The 17,239-nt window shown below is 39.1% G+C and overlaps 1 pseudogene; it reads left to right on the top strand.

The window, feature by feature from the left end:
* The first annotated feature begins 737 nt into the window (after nucleotides 1-737).
* On the top strand, nucleotides 738-1,698 carry LOC115685180 (cationic peroxidase 1-like; annotated as a pseudogene).
* Nucleotides 1,699-17,239: the final 15,541 nt, after the last annotated feature.

Genomic DNA, 17,239 nt, shown 5'->3' with positions numbered 1-17,239 from the left:
TTTAGCGTACCTTCTTTGTCATCCTCTTAATGTTTTTTGTACATAATTTAAGAGTTGCTTGTATCATAATGGACCTTTCTCAAACATATCGTTTCTATTTCGATCTTGATATTCAAAGCTGATCAATTTTTTAATAACAAATATGATATGTTTACAACTTTTTGATTAAATTAACGGATTGCTTTTTTTTTTTTTACCTGTATAGGTTGGAAATTGTCTAGATTGTCAATTTAAACGATATATAATTGGTCATTCGAGAAGACCAAATTCAGGCTAATTCTATTAAATCAAAAAGTCGGTGACTCCCTCTGGTAAATATTAACGAACACGCCATGTTGCTTCCAAACCTTGATTTAAAGAACACTTCAAAGGATCTCTCTCTCGTACGCAAGACCCCGATCATTTTGTCCTGACAGGCTGTGGTTTGCTCCTATCACGACAATTATTGGATGCATCGTTCCTTCAGACACAACACGAAGTAAAGTCAAAAGGCACGAGAAAGTTGGAGAGCTTTCTATGTAATGTGACTCCGTAAAAAATGGTGTCTCTAGGAGTTCGTAGTGTGGGACAAAAAGGGCAAAATGATAAAGGGAAACAATCAGTGTTTATTCTCTATTTTCAGGAAAAATTATGGCACTTAACCTGTTTGCTACCATTGAATCTAATGAACTCCAATCAGATCAATTTTCAATTCAGAAGGACTGATTAGCAACATGTGGCACAAACATGAAATAGGGATGCGACGCATCGATGACACCGCGAACTTCATCAGGGAGAAGAACGCCGGCCTGAATGTCGATTCCATACGGGGATACAAGGTGATCGACATGATCAAGTCCCAATTGGAGAGCAAGTGGCCCGGTATCGTGTCCTGCGTCGACAGCTTGGCCGTCGTTGCACAAGATTTCGTCATTGCCATAAGTGCACATTTTCTTCTCAATTCTAGTGATCAACTTTGAGGGAAAAAAAGCACATGTTATGTTACCCATGTTATATTAATACTAACACGTATGGATTTGTTTATTTATATAAATTTTAGTTAGGTGGCCCAAGTTGGACAGTCTCGCTAGGAAGAAGAGACTCAACCACTGCAAGTCAAAGTGCCGCTAATAGCAGCATTCCTGCTCCAACTTTGAGCCTTAGCGGCCTAATCTGTGTCTTCTCTGGCAAAGGCTTCACTGCCAAAGAAATGGTGGCACTTTTAGGTCATTATTTTTATTTTTGGTTGCAATTTTTAATAAAGAATTACAATAATGCTATATGGATATACTAAGATCAATTTTCAAAAATTGTTCGATTGTTGTTAACAGGGTCGCACACGATAGGTCAAGCCCGATGCATGACTTTTTGGACCCAGCTTTACAACGAGAACAACATCAATGCCACACACTCGCAATGTCATTGAAAGCAAACTGCCCAAGCTCTGGAGGCGACAACAATCTCTCTCCTCTCGACACCACGAGCTTGGCGTCCTTCGACAATGCCTTTTTCAAGAACTTGCAGACCCAAAAGGTTTTTCTTCACTCCGACCAGCAATTGTTCAGTGATGGTTCCACGAACGCTCCAGTGAATGCTTACAGTAGTAATTTGGCTACTTTCATGACAGATTTTGCTAACGCCATGGTGAAAATGGGTAACCTTAGCCCGCTCAGCGGCTCAAGTGGTCAGATTAGGAAAAACTGCAGGAAAGTCAACTGATGTTCCTTCTAAGTTTTATATATACTATCTTTAAAGTTTTGAATATTGTGTTGCATCTCTTATGTTCTCATGTTTACTTCAATCATAAAAGGTTCACCTTATTGTCTATCTTGGATGGTTGATCCCACTTCTAATATCTTTCTAAACGTGCATAAAGCGGTGTTCATGTGGTTGTGGGATGTGGCGTGATTGCAAATTCATTATTTGCTATTACAATTTATTTAAATTGTGTTAGAATTAGACCCACCAAGCGTTTTACAACTAGGGATTCAGGTGAAGCAAATTATAGCAGTAAGAATTCTCAACACGTTAGCATTTTTCTTTTTTGAAATCCACAAATATGGTGCACAAATTGCACGATAAGAGAGCTTTCGAAGTAAAATTTGACAATTCCTTTCCCTTCCAGTGTTTTTTTCTATGGGCCTCGTTAGGCCAATGTCCTACCTAACTTTTAAGGGAAAATTATCCAAAAAATCTTGACATATTGTACAGGGGCCAATTTAGTCCTAAACTTTTTAATTGAGCCAATTTATTCTTAAACTTTTTAAAGAAGTTTCAGTGTAGTCCTTCCGGCTAATTTGGACTAGAAATCATTAACGTAGCGGTCTAGTCCGTGCCAGTCATCCTATGTGATACGACCAGCCGCTTGCATGAACAATTTTTTATTAGTTTTTAAAAAAAATTATCAAATTTTATTGATTTTGTCTTTTGTCTTTCCTTTTTTTTCTTTTAATTTTTTTCTTTTATGGTTCAAATGGCGAGCAACCTCCGCTGCCCCTTGGATGAGGGCGGCAAACTCGCTGGGGCTAGCAAGGGCTTCGTGGCCCTTGCCTACCCTTGTTGTGGCCAGTGAGGGCCTGGGTGAGGTTTGTGATGCCGTTGCCTCGCCATTGCTCCCACGACCGGCAAGGGCTTCACGGGCCTTGTCCATGGCCGATGAGGGCTTCATGGCCCTCGTGCGGGCGTCGGCGAGTCACCGCCAACCCCGCTGGCCCTTCGAACAAGTAAAGAAACAAAAGAAAAGAAAGGAAAATAATAAAAATTTTAGTAAATGAAAAAAAATTATCTATATCAGCGTCAGCCACACCACATAGGACAGCCAATGTTGACTGGGACCACTGCGTTAGCGATTTCCGGCCAAATTTAGTCAAAAGGACTACATTGGTAATTCATAAAAAGATTTAGGACTAAATTGGAAAATCTACTATTGATTTAGGACTAAATTGGCATAATTAAAAAGTTTATGACTGAATTGACAAATTGTCAAAAGGTTTAGGTGGCATAATTGAAAAGTTTATGACCGAATTGGCCGCTCTACAATGGGTCTAGAACTTTTTGAATAATTTTCCCAAACATTCAACATTATTCCACTCCAATTTACTGTTCTCCAAACAAAAGTAAAGAAGGAACATATGGAGATATTGGGGTAAAATCTCATACAAATTCATTGAAAATTGAAATTCAGTGGATTTTGCAACCAAGCAATTATATTTAATCTTAATTACTCAATATACTATAATTTGATTTATTTGCAATTGATACAATTATTTCCAGCGTAATTCTCAACAAATCTTAGCTACAACAATTCTAGAAACTAGCAAGACTAACTTAGAAAGTAGATCATATCCCAATGAAATATGGATAAATACTTGGCAACACAAGCTGTATAACCAAAATCTTACTTATTTCTCTTGCTGATGTTTGTAGTTTTACTTTTAGCAAGTAATCAATTAATCAAATTATTCATGGAGGCCGATGTAAAATATGTAACATAAAAGCTACATAGTCTTTGTAGTTAAGAATAATCCTTAAAGCTGCAAGACTATAGAAGTACCATTGTGGAATCATCCCATTTCCCAGGTGGATATGGATAATGATGATCGGGCCTGAGATTCAAATAAACCTATAGAACGACCCACTAACACATGAATACATTCACTTGAGGGGTTAAGGCCCAGAGAAATGGGTCACTTGGTAGGCCCATGATCGACCTCCTCAAATCCCAAGCTATAGTCATAAGGTAAGTCTCTCTCTCTCTCTCTCTCTCTCTCTCTCTCTCTCTCTCTCTCTCTCTCTCTCTCTCACACACACACACACACAGAGCCACCATTCGTTGCCGTCAAGGCGCCTCATGTCCCATAGCCATCCCACCTCGACACCGCATTCACGAATGGTCGCCCATCGCTCGTTGCTCATGTAGAGCCATGTTTGATTTGCAGTAGAGCGAAGAGAGGGTAGGGTCTCGGGGTCATGGATCGAGGGCTGGACAGATCAAAGACTCGCAGGATGCGGGTCAACAACAATGGGGCACCGGTAATGAGAAGACAAGCTCCTATGGTGCCGGCAGCGAGAGCAATGTCTTCATTATTTTTTACTATGTTCATTTCACGGAAAATATGATTTTTTTTAAAAAAAATATTTTTTGGAAAGTCATTTTCTAGAAAAATGACAATATTTTCCGGTATTCGGTTGAGACCTGAAAATAAACTAAAAAATATTTTCCGTAGTTCGGTATGGAGAATATGATTTAATTTTCCCTTGCACTCCTTTTAATAAATATTATTTTATTTCTTAAAAAATTCGAATTTTTAATTATTTTTTATTTTTGAATACTTTTTTAATATTTCTTTTTCTTTTCTTTTTTCTTTCTTCCTCTATAGGTCGCCAGCCATCCCAGGTGAGGCTTAGCCTCGCTTGCCCAAGGCCGACGAGCTCAACCCTCATTTCGCTAGCCTCGAGTGAGGCCTCGCCAGATCTAGTGAGTCTGAGCCTAGCCTTGCCTTGCTAGATTTGGCAAGGCTTGGCCTCACTCGGGGCCGGCGAGACTCATCTCGCCATATACGACGAGGCTCGAGCGATCTAGCGAGGTGGAGCCTTGCCTGAGGCTGGCGAGCTCGTCCCTTGCCTATGGCTAGTTGCCGACTGGCATAGGCAGAGAAAAAAAGAAAAGAAAAGAAAAAATTACAAAAAATAAAAAAAATAAAAAAGCAAAAAGAAAACAAAAATAAAATTTTATTAAAAAGAAAAGGAATTTGATAGAGTGTAGAGAGGAAAGAGAATGGAGAGGAAATCATTTTCCTACTTTTGAAGATGCTTTTTCCATTGAGGGAAAATGTTTGCCTTGATTAGTTTATTTTCCATGAATCAAACGCCAGAAAATCAGCAAAACATTTTTCTAGAAGCTGTTTTCCGTAAAAGGAACGGAACCTCAATATCCTTTGTGAGACTAACTTTTTTCATAGAAGAGCGTAGGGATGAGCATCGGTTTGATTCAGATAGGGAACCAAACCAAACCGATCTCCATTCTGGGGAGAATCGGTTAGGTTCCTGATTCCACAAAAGAAATTTGCACCCATCAAGATGAAGAAATAATAACATAATTATTTGACTTTTATATTTTATTTCAAGAGTGGTGTTTTTTACCTAAAACATAACATTGGCCTACTTGAGAATCGGATGCTAATCGAGAACCATATCTCAATCAAAACCAGGGCCTCCGAGTAGCTGTCCCGTATGCTGGTCTCCAGCGAGACAATAGCCTCGAAGTAACCACCCAGGATCGCGAAGAACAGTTGTGGCTTGTGCTGTTCAATCAGCTTCAACTGATCGTCCCAATGGTGGCATGGGCCAACGGTTAAGCGTGTGGTTTTTTTTTTTGGTATTACAAGTCTCTCTCTCTAACCTAGGCAACTCGTTCACTCCATCAATGGTTCGATTAACGATTATAGCTGCTTTTGAGTCGAGAATGATCAATCGTCCGGGATATCTTTCTGTTAATTTGGATCAACGGCACTAACATTCAATTCTCTAGTTAACAGAGTGCTCTTTGTCGAATTATTACTCTTAATTATGCTATCTGATCAACCATTCGAAACTTACCAACGTAACAACAATTTTACCATTCTCAAATGTAGTGCGCCTTGGAAGATTACCAAGTGCTTTTAGATTGGACATGGGATCGTCTCAATTAGTTAGTACCTTTACAACAAGAAAATGGTTTTACCACGCTCATTTTACATAGTCGATTACAAAGTATTTGAAAGCGGGCCCCATCAATTAATCATTAACTTACCTACATGATAATAATTTTACCATTCTTGAATGTGGTATCTAGTGGTTGCCTATCAAGTGCTAAATTTTTTTTCCAATTGGCAGCATCTTACCAATCTAATAATGACATTATCACCCCGTGTCTGATATGAGATTTAGATTTTACAAGTGGGTACCGTCAATTAGTTAATAACATATCGATGAAAAAAATTGTTTTACCATCATCATATCTAGTATTTAGTTGTTAGGGGACCGACCCTAGACCAGCCCAACCCTGCCGGTCCTGGTCCAGTTCCCAGGGGGACTGGGTCGATCCTTGGTCCTAGGATCCTTAGACCAGCACTGTGCAGGTTAGTCCTCGGTCCTAGGAGTTTAGGGTTGGTCCAACCCGGCCTAACCCTGACGGTATATATTTTATATAATATATCTAAAATATTATATATTTTTTATATATATCTAATATATTATTTATAATTTTTTTAATATATTCTAAAGAGAACTCTAAGTGAAATAGCGTGAAACAGCTCCTCACGGCGTCCAAAACAATGTCAAACAGCATTCAATAGGTTCCTCATGGCGTCCTCCTCCTTTACTCGTTCCCTTTAGGCTTCTTTGTCCTCTCTCTTTAGTCTTCAGTTTGCCAAAATCGAAAGAAAAAACTTCCCCATTCGCTGCTCGACACTCGTCCCTCTCGCCTCTGGTCGCTCACTGCTCGACGCTCGCCCCGCTCGCATCGCTTGCCGCTCTCGACACTCACCGCGCTCGACGCTCACCCCGCTCAATGCTCGCCGCTCGCTGCTCGCCCCACTCGAAGCTCGTCGCTCGCCTCTCTTCACTGACCTTGCTTGTCGCCGAGTAAATCAGAAGGAAAAAAAACCCTAATTAGAAACCCTAATGCTTGGCTCGCCCTTGCTTTCCGAACACAACTTGGCTGGTGAGTCCTACTTCGTGCTTGATTTTAGAGTTTCAACCTCATGTATCTTCTTGATTTGTGTTGGACTTTTATTTTTTCACTTTTTCTTCACGTACCCGCTTATGTGGTCGTAACATGCCTCATTGCTGCAGTTGGTGGTTCGATCTTTGGCTATGACATTGGAATTTTAGGTGAGACTCTGAGTTTGTGCAATCAATTCTTTAACTTGTTAGCCATCTGTATGTAGTTGTCCTTACGTTTTTCGGTATGAGAGTGATGGGAAACTAGTAAGTGCGAGAAATGAGCTGGCCGATTCCGTATCTGATTCCTGATATACATCCTCCTCATTGCCGCTAGTGGAGACAAAAGAAATAGCAGAACATGTATGTGACAGTAGGAGATGTCTTGAATTTGATTTTGCAATAATGATGATATTCGAATTTTTCTTTGGTCTGGGTTCCATGATTGTTTTCAAAGACACTTAAATGGATAATTAAGCTATGGTTTGGAACCTTGATTTGTATTTTGCAGCGCCATGCTGGGACAGAAAAAAATCACGATATTTAAGAGTCTCAAATATGAGCAAATTGGCAATATGAGGGTGACGTTCTTTATAACAGGACATAAATTCTACAAAAGAGATACACCCAAATTTGACAAGAGGCGAATGCGATTGGCTCCAAATTGACATGACTTAACTATTTTATGATGCATTTGTCATCGCGATAGAATTGCATAGGATGCACTTGTGAATTTTTATCATTTTGTCATTATCCTATTGTTTGCTACATATAGTTTGATGAATAACTATTTGATGTTGCCACCTCAAAAACGAAACCGTAGCTGATATTTATTGTTTTGTCAGTGAGTGTAGTACTGAAGCTTACACACCAGTACTTAAATATTCAGATGAACTTGATGAATTTAGATAACATGTCAACTGAAGTGGAGGAATGTTACGAGACCAGTCCCATGATGGAATCGCCTGGCCATGGATGTGAAGAAGACTTAAAAGAGTCAACCAAGGTATCCACTAATCATCCACCTCTTTGTAAGAAGCGAAAAAAAGATAAATCCATTGCGTGGGATAATTTTTCGAGAGTCATAGATGAGAAGACTATGACCAAAAAAAAAAAAGATGAGAAGACCAAAAAAACATGTTTGGTAAAGTGCATTCGTTGTGGGAAGGAGTACTCATACACCGTTAATAATGGTACTTCAACAATGTTGAAGCACTTGAAAAAGTGCAACAAGTATCCTCCCAATATAGATAAGAAGCAAAATTGTTTGCATTACGTGATGCAAATGTGCTTGGCAAGGCAGGAGGAGATACCGGTGTTGGTATTGATAGTGGTAATGTCTTAACGACATGGAAATTTGATCAAGACCGATCTAGGTACATGCTTGCTCGGATGATCATCGTCGATGAATAACCATTTTCTATGGTTGAGCATGTTGGGTTTTGTGATTTTGTTACTGAGTTATAACTCTCTTCACACATTTGTCACGATTTACAGTGGCTAGGGATTGCATTAAGTTGTATATGAGTAAAAGAAGTTGTTTGAAGACTTTCTTTGGTAAGCTTTGGTCAAGGATTGCACTCACCACCAATACATGAACTTCCATTCAAAATCTGAACTATTTGTCTTCTTGCACATTTTATTGATGAAGACTGGAAATTGCATAAAAGGATCATCAATTTTATGGTGATACATAGTCACAAGGGTGGGGAGATTGGGAAAATAGTTGAAAAATGCATCTATGAATGGGGAATAGAAAAAAACGTGTCTACAATCATAGTGGAGAATGCTAGTGTGAATGATGTTGCCATTGATTATTTGAAAGATAAATTTTCAAAAGATAGGTCATTAGTCTTAGCTGTTGAGGCTTTACACATGAGGTGCACTGCTTATATATTAAACTTGAATGTAAAAGATGGCTTGTCTGAGGTACGTGATTCTATTGTACATATCCGAAACATTGTTAGATATGTGAAGAGTTCTCCCATGAGAGCTAAAGCATTCCAATCTTGCATTGAGGCTGAAAGAATCACTTACAAGGGTTCGGTTTGTCTAGATGTTGCCACTAGATGGAACTCCACTAGACACGACCATAAAGTTCAGAAAAGCTTTTGAAAGGATGGCAGAAGATGATTTGTCTTCTGAAACTGAGCTTAACAATGATTCTCCTAAAAATGAAGATTGGGAAAATGCCATTGCTCTTTCCAAATTTCTGAAACAGTTTTATGATGCTACCAATCAAACGTCATAGAGTTTATATACTACTTCGAATGATTATTTTGAGGGGATAGCTTGTTTGTATAAATATTTGAAAGATGCGAGTAATGCTTTGGATCCTAAGCTTAGAGCTATGGTATGAAGATGAAGGAGAAGTTTGATAAATACTATGGGAGTTTGGATAAAGTAAATATGATGGTTTTAATTGCGGTGGCATTAGATCCTATAAAAAAGTTGCAATATGTGAAGTATTGTTATGAGCAAATTTATGACGATGAAGCAAAAATTGATGAGATGTATGATAAGGTGAAGTATGTGTTGGAGCGTTTGTATGCATTTTATGAGCAATCTTTTCTTGGTCATGGTCATCGATATTTGGGTGTTCAAAGTATGACCGTTGGTAGTAGCAATGCTTCCAATACCAATGGAAATGATGGGAGCGACGAGGTTACTATCAAAGTTTAGCGGAAAAACTTTTTCCATCAAAAGAAAAGGGGGCACGATGACAACAAATCAGAGCTTGAACGGTATCTTGAAGAGGAATATGAAGATATTCTTGATCTTGACATTTTGATGTGGTGGAAGAGTATTGGTTCGAAATATAAAATCTTATCTTTAATAGCTCGGATGTTTTGTCTATTCCTGTTACTACCGTTACTTCAGAGTCGGCTTTTAGTACTTCGGGCCGTGTGCTTGATGGTTTTCGAAGTTTTTTGACTCCCAGAGTGGTGGAAACTTTAATTTGTACACAAGATTGGTTGAGAGCTGCTCGCGTGCCTATTAATGTTGAAGAGTGCATTGAAAATGCTGAAAAGTTTGAATTGGGTAAGCTTAAATTATGCATATTTCTTTTTACTTGTTAATTCTTTTGTATATCTAATGAACGAATTCATTTTTAAGATATGGATTGTCTTACTGAGGAGATTACCATCAATAAATAGAGCTTGCACATTGAAGTTGAATGGATATAAATGGTGAGATATTCTATCAATATCACTAATAGTAATTTCAATTTAAAACTTTTGTTAAGTATTAATTATGTGTGTCGTTTGTTTTGTTTCCAGGTGTTTAGAAGTTGAAGTGAATTAACAAGATGTGAAGTTGTATATTCATGGTTTATATTAAGTATTTTGAACTTCTTATGGTTTAATTATATTTTACTAGTAAGTTTCAACAGCACTTTGCTTTTCAGTTTGTGTCAAATGGTAGAAGTTTTTGAAGAGTAGTATTGCAGTCGCTACGATGATTTGCTAGTCAAGTGGTGTGAAGCTCATTTTTTGGTTGATTGGACTTTGCTTGATTGAATGCAGGAAAATGTTTTTGCATATGGTGTTGCGAGTATTATTGACAGATGATTACAGGAACTTCCCATCTTGTCCCATATCTCTATGAGCGGTCTTAATCATTTTTATGGTTTCTTGCGTTTAGCAGGTGTGAAATTTCTATTGTTGCCTTATCTAAATTTGTTGAATATGTACTGGTATTTATAGTTTGGTTGCACAATGCCGCATTATCGATGGATATGTAATTTGAAATAGTAGGTTCGCCTTTTCAAGGAGTACAAAAAATAAAACAAAAAAATTATTGGTTGGTCCCAGGTTGACCTTGGAACCGGACCGAACTCATTGGGTCAGTCCGGTCCTTGGTCCTAGGCTCAATAGGGTTGGTCCTCAATCCCAAAAATTGAGGACCAAAACTGTGCGGGTTGGTCCTAGGGTTAGGGGGTGGACTGGCCCAACCTGGACCTTGCTCACCCATAGATCATCAAGTGCTTCACTATTTTACAAATGGGCCTAACAAGCAGTTCAAAGGATTATCTAAGTAATCTACTAATGCAGTAACTAGCTAATTCAAAGGAACATTTAAGTATGATTACTCATATGACATACAAATTTCCCTGGAAAAATACCACTATAACTTGTAGCGCACCTATTGGCCACCAAAATCTTCTTATAGATATAAATAAATATAACTCGTCTTAAATTAGTTAATTTGCTTAAACAGTAAATTTGTGGTCATAAAAATCTCATGGACGAAGTAAGACTCAACTTATACTTTGTTGACAAAATAGATTTGCCAATCAAAGAGAAATGAAACGATTATTAACCATAGGAGTTGCTCCAGGATGGCTGTGAGGGCAACTGCCTCTCCTTTAGCCACCCCTCTACCGCTTCGACGGTCGCTACATATTGTTAGGAGCGCGCAAGAAAAATCTGATACCTTAGTCTGGGTAAATGACCAAGAGAGAGTCCAAATCCGAGTTCATCAACATATCCAGTTAGACCAATATTTACTCAAAAGCTTAAGTTAGAGAGTTATAGGCCAACTAGGCCACATCAATTCTCCGATATCGGACTTTTCTAAAATAACTTACACATGCATCTTATCAATCTCTCTCTCTCATGTATGAGCTCAGATTTTGGCATGCTCCCCCTTAACACCAACTTATCTTAACTTGAATCTCCAACATCCACTTTAATCCCTAGTCTCTTTCTCTGGACCAAACCTTGAAGGCTACCATCGAGACAGGTTCCTACATCACAATGCCTACCTGCCCGGAAAGCACGTTGGTCACTAGATTCCTTCCTTGAGATATTCACCAAACACCAAAACAGATTGGGAGGCCAACCAATCTACCGTCAACTCTGATATCATTTGTTGGGAGTGCACAGCAGAAGCCCCAATTACCTCCATCCGGGGATATCACCAAGAGAGAGCCCAAATCTAAGCCCGTCAACATATCCAGTTGAACCCACATTAACTAAAAAATTTAACCCAATGAGTTATGAGACAACTAGGATAATATTAAATGCTCAACACCACATCAATCTTCCAATGTGTGACTTTTCTAACCCAATCCACGCATGTATTTAAAAAATCTCTCCTTCACACATCGAGCCCGAGGTCGGAGCCGCAACAACCCGTATCTCTCATGTGTAACTGATGGGTCTAGACTTGTTGGTAACCTGGACTCCAATACCAATGTTGGATGATCTTGGGTCTCTCTCAAGTCTTTCATAGCAACTGCGATGCCAACATCTTCTTCACTTATGCAATTTTCTTTATATTGGAGTTAGCCACCAATATGTCATTTACATATAAAGAGAGATATATGATATCACAATCCCTATACTTGCGGAAATAAACACAACGATCAGATTTTTCTTTAACTCTGGAATATGCCTAGTTTCACGCAAAACTAGACATCCTCCACTTGAGATGTTCATAATCACGGATTTTTTTTCAACAACCGGACACATGTCCATTTCGCACAACCACTTTACCTAAATCTCCACTGGCCTAATAAGCAAATATGTCTCTTTGCGAGTTGCAATGGAAAGTCTCGAGTGGAGATAGTTTTTTGGCACTTGCGTCTTTAGCGGCACTAGCAATGGAGAATCGCGTGAGAATTAAAAGCTCACAATCAAGGAGTTATGAGCCAACTAAGATATATCAACCGCTCCACACTACATCAATTCTCCGACATGGAACTTTTGTAATACAACTCACATATGCATCTTATCAATCTCTCCCTCATGTGTAAACTCAATGTTAGGCATGCTCTTCCTTTAATTGAAGTATCGTTCTATATCAACTTATCTCAATTTGAATCTCCAATACCCACCTTCATACCTAGTCTCTTTTTTTGGATCGAACCATGAAGGTTGCCATAGGGACCGCATTCCTACACCACAATGCCCACTTGCCTGGGAACCACGTTGATCACCAAATTCATTTCTTAAGATATTCATCAAATACCGAAATAGATTGGGAGGCTAACCAATCTACCATTGGCTCTGATATCATTTGTTAGGAGCGTGCAGCAGAAGTCCGATAGCTTAGCCTAGGGAGATTGTCAAGAGGGAGTTCGAGTTTGAGCCCATCAATATATCTAGTTAAACTCATATACATTCAAAACCTTAAGTCAATGAATTACGGGCCAATTATGATATATTAACTGCTCCACATCACATCGATTCTTCAATATGAGATTTTTCTAACACAACTACACGTGCCTTCTATCAGATATAACTACTAGAAAAAGTGACGAATCTATCTAAAAATGCTTAATACTTTCGCAAGTCATTAATTTGGTAATAAAATAACGGACCTTAATATAATCAGATAAAAAAATCTAAATAATACAATTGAGTACCTAACCTCTTTGAAAAGACAGCACGATTGTGGGCAAATTCCATGTTGTCCACGAATAAATCAAAAGTGAATACTGGTTATGTTGACTCATTATCAACATCCATAGCCAACGACCAGCTAGTTCGCAGAGGGATCCTTATCGGATTCGATCAAATGTGTTTTTTTTTTTCACAATCTACTCTTCTTTTTCACAATTCAATTTATTCTTCAATCGATTTATTTAGCTGAATGCCCTTTATATTCCCCATCTCAAGAGCCTTTTTCATCAAAGTTGAGAGCACATTAACCACAATTATGAATAAGTATGGGGAGAGAGGGTCGAAGTCCCCTCGAGGGATGGAAAAAGGGCGTAGGTTCCCCGTTGAATTTGACACTAAAAGAGACCATAGTAACACATTGCATCACCCAATTTACCTACTTCACGTTAAAGCCCATCTTCAACAAGCATGCCTCCAAAAAGTCTCACTCAACTCTATCATAGGCTTTCTTCATATCTAGTTTAAGCACCGCTTGAAAATTTCTTGTCCTTTTCTTGATCCTGAGTTGGTGAAGAACTTCCTGGACTATTAAGATGTTGTCATGGATCTGTCTCCCACTCACAAAGGCGCTCTGTCCTTAAGAGATTAAGTCTGGCAACCAAGGCTTTAATTTGTTTGCAAGAACTTTCGAAATAATCGTATGAACAAAATTGCACAAGCTAATTGGATGGTATTGCTCCAACTTTTTTGGGTTGGGAGTTTTTGGAATCAGGGTAATGTGGGTTCTATTTAGCTTAGGGTTGAGCACCCCTGTATTAAAGAAATTCTGCACATCCAGGAAAATAGCTTGCTGGAGATCCTTCCAATTATGCTGAAAAAACTGTCCATTCAATTCGTCAGGACAAAGGGCTTTGGTTTAACCCAGTTGGTGGACAGTTTTAGAGTTAACTCAGATATGAGCACTTGATTAATCTCATCTCCAACCACAACGGGGCAGTGATTTATAATAGGATCAAAATTCCTCAGGCCCGCTGAATTGTATAAGTCCTTAAAATAGTGTACCATTTGCTCCCTTAGGGTCTTTAAATTCCGTTCCCACTCCCCATTCGAATTTCTCAGCATGGATATCTTATTACGCTGTCGTCTTTGAATAGTGGACGATTGGAAAAATTTTGTGTTTTTATCCCCCTAACGCAACCAATTAATTCAAGATCTCAACCCTCAATACATCTCCTCTTGTCTCCATTTCTTCTCAATCTCCCCTTTCAAATACTCTACCCTTTCTTTATCATAAAACACAGTTGGGAAGTTAGTTAAAGGCAACAATTCTCTTTTCAAGAAGACAATTTCCTTTTGTGCATTATGAAACTTTATTTACTCCAGGCCGGTAACTCTCTTTTCATAGCATTCAGTCTCTTTGGCAAGTTGACACTCCCTTGATTGAAGGAATTCCGTGTGTGCCTAATGAGTTATTCACATTTTTCATCTTCGAGCCAAAACGCCTCAAATTTAAACTGCTTGCTCCTTTTAACTTTTTGGGAATAGAGTTAGCATAATAGGACAATGATCCGAGCTGATTGCTGGAAGTGCAAAAGTTTCAGCATCAAGAAAACTAATTCTCCAGTCCATAGTACACAAAATATGTCTAATATCTCCTTAACACATGCTTCCCCAACCATATTATTGGCCCACGTGAACGAATACCCCTTACATTCCATATCCATTAAAGCGCAGGAGTTTAGGAAATTCTGGAAAGTGTTGAGTCGATACTGTTCAACCTTTCTCCTTCCTACTTTCTCCCAATGATAAAGTATCTCATTAAAGTCCCTCATGCAAAACCATGGTAAAGTATTTGATAGGCTGAGAATATGCAATTTATCCCATAAAGCCACCCTTTCTTGAAACGTCGATGGGGGCATGAATGGATGTAATACGCATAGACTGCTGACTCTCCTTCAGAAAACACTCGACATCAATGAAAGACTCAGTGTGAGACATCACAAATAGCGAAACTTGTTCATTCGAAAAGACTGCCATACAGGCAAGCCCCACTGGGATAACTAAGAAACAGTATTGAAAATTCAAAGTCCTTTTTATTCTCCGGATCACTTGCTCTTGGTTTTTGGTTTCCTTAAGAGAAAGGACGGCGGGCCTTTCTTGAGCCACGAGAGCTCTAAGTGCCTCAACTGTCAGGGGTGTGCCCAACCCCTGACAGTTCTAGCCAATGATCCTCATATGTACCCTGGTGGCTTATTCAGGCTAGCTACCAAGGCCTATCCACTTACTTCAATCACCATTTGGATAGGTGCCTCGAGCAACATCGATTCATCTAGCAATTCTTGGCTAGATTCTGGGATTTCATAAGGCATGAATCGGCGTTGTTTTTTGTTTAAGGGAGATTTGATTTCCTTGCTCCTTTTCTTCTTCGCCTCTCTTGCAAGTTGCTCAATCCGATTTATCACCAAAGGTGATGTCGGGTTATTTGAAGGAACCAGAGCAAGCTGATAATAAGAGCAACCCTCCCCAGTGAAGATTTCTTTCCTTTTCTGAGTTGACTGATTGTTTTGCTGTAGCACCGCATGATTTGATTCATCTTCAATAGGTAGAACCTGGGTTGCCTCTTATGGAGTCTCAGCTGGAGTCTCAGCTACAAACTCTTCCTCCAAGTTCATCTCTTCCAATTTACCATGAAATGGAGTCCAGTATGGGCTATATTCTCTAGCTGCAGCCCTCAGCTAATGCCCAACTGCACATTCCCCCATTTTGTTCTCATCAAAAGATACTTCTTGACAAAATTTTGCATAATATCCTATTTTACCACACGTATAGCAATAGTGAGGCAATTTCTTATACTTGAAATCCACCCAAAATTTCTTCCCTTCTTTGTTTGCTATAGTCCCCAGACAAAGAGGATTTGAGAGATCTAAAGTAACACGAGCTCTCCCAATTTTCTAAGAGGATGATTCATTTGGGTCCATTCTCACATCAGTAACAGGGCCAATCGTTTTTGCCACACAGTAAATAGCTTCCTCCGACCTCCATTCATAGGGTAACCCATACAGTTGAACCCAGAAATCACAGCAACTAAAATCATAACAGTTTAGTGGGGTGTTTGGGATCCAAGGCTTAAGAATGAAAAGGTGATTAGAGAAGGACCAACGGCCTGTTTCCAAGATTCTAGTTAATTCTGCTTCAGATTTTAAGTTAATCACATAAATGCCTGCTTCTAAAGGTTCAATAGAAACATCATCAATTCTCCAAGCCCTTTTCATAGTGCTTTGAAATGCCTGGAGATTTACAGATGGGCTATTGAATAGTTTCCCAAAAAGAGTAAGTTTACTTTCCTTCAGCTTATCAGTAGAGACTACATCTAATTTGGTGATTCGAGATACTGACCAAAGATTTCCCAACCTCCTGCACAGGGCTGCCATTCTAAGAGCTTCCGAGTCATCTTCCTCCATGGCCAAGATTATGGAGAAATGAGGTTCAGGACGGGAGAAACCAGCTAACGAAGAGAAACAATAGATAAAAATGGCAAGAAAAGAGCAAAAGAAGACGCTCAAGAATTTACAGGAGAAAGTGTTAAAGGTTGTTAGGGTTTAAGGAAAGTTAGGGTTTTAAGGGAGACAACCCCATGAGGGTTGGGGGAGAACTCTGCAAGGGCGAGAGAGTACCACAACGATCTAAATTGACCCACCTTCTGTTTGTGGATGATTCTATCTTTTTCCTTGATGCCAATATAAAAGAGTGTCAAAATGTGGCTGAGGTGCTGAATCAATATTGCTATGCAACTGGCCAGGCCATAAACCTAAACAAATCTGGGTTGTTTTTTTAGTAAGAACTGTCCTCTCAGTCTGAAGAAGTATATGTTAGGCGAATTGAGGGTCCCAAAAATTGAAAAAACTGGCAAGTACCTAGGAATTCCCTCGGATTGGGGTGAGTCAAAGACACAAATGTTTGCTTGGATTTTGGCCAGGGTCAACATGAAATTGGAGGGTTGGAAGGAGAAACTAATGTCAAAGGCAGGGAAAGTGGTTCTTATTAAAGCTGTAATTGAAGCTCTCCCCCAACATGTTATGTCCATATTTAAAATTCCAATCTCTATATGTCGAAGCATTAAGCTGAAAATAGCAAATTTTTGGTAGAGGATTAATGAGAAAAAATCAGGGATACATTGGCGCAAGTGGGAGACTCTGAAACTTAGACAG

This window comes from Syzygium oleosum, unplaced genomic scaffold (assembly GCF_021117445.2).
Source record: "Syzygium oleosum isolate NSW1041296 unplaced genomic scaffold, Sole_v2.1 Sole_v2.12, whole genome shotgun sequence".
NCBI lineage: Eukaryota > Viridiplantae > Streptophyta > Magnoliopsida > Myrtales > Myrtaceae > Syzygium > Syzygium oleosum.
The sequence above is the reverse complement of the archived record's forward strand: the minus strand, read 5'-3'. Positions and strand labels throughout refer to the sequence as shown.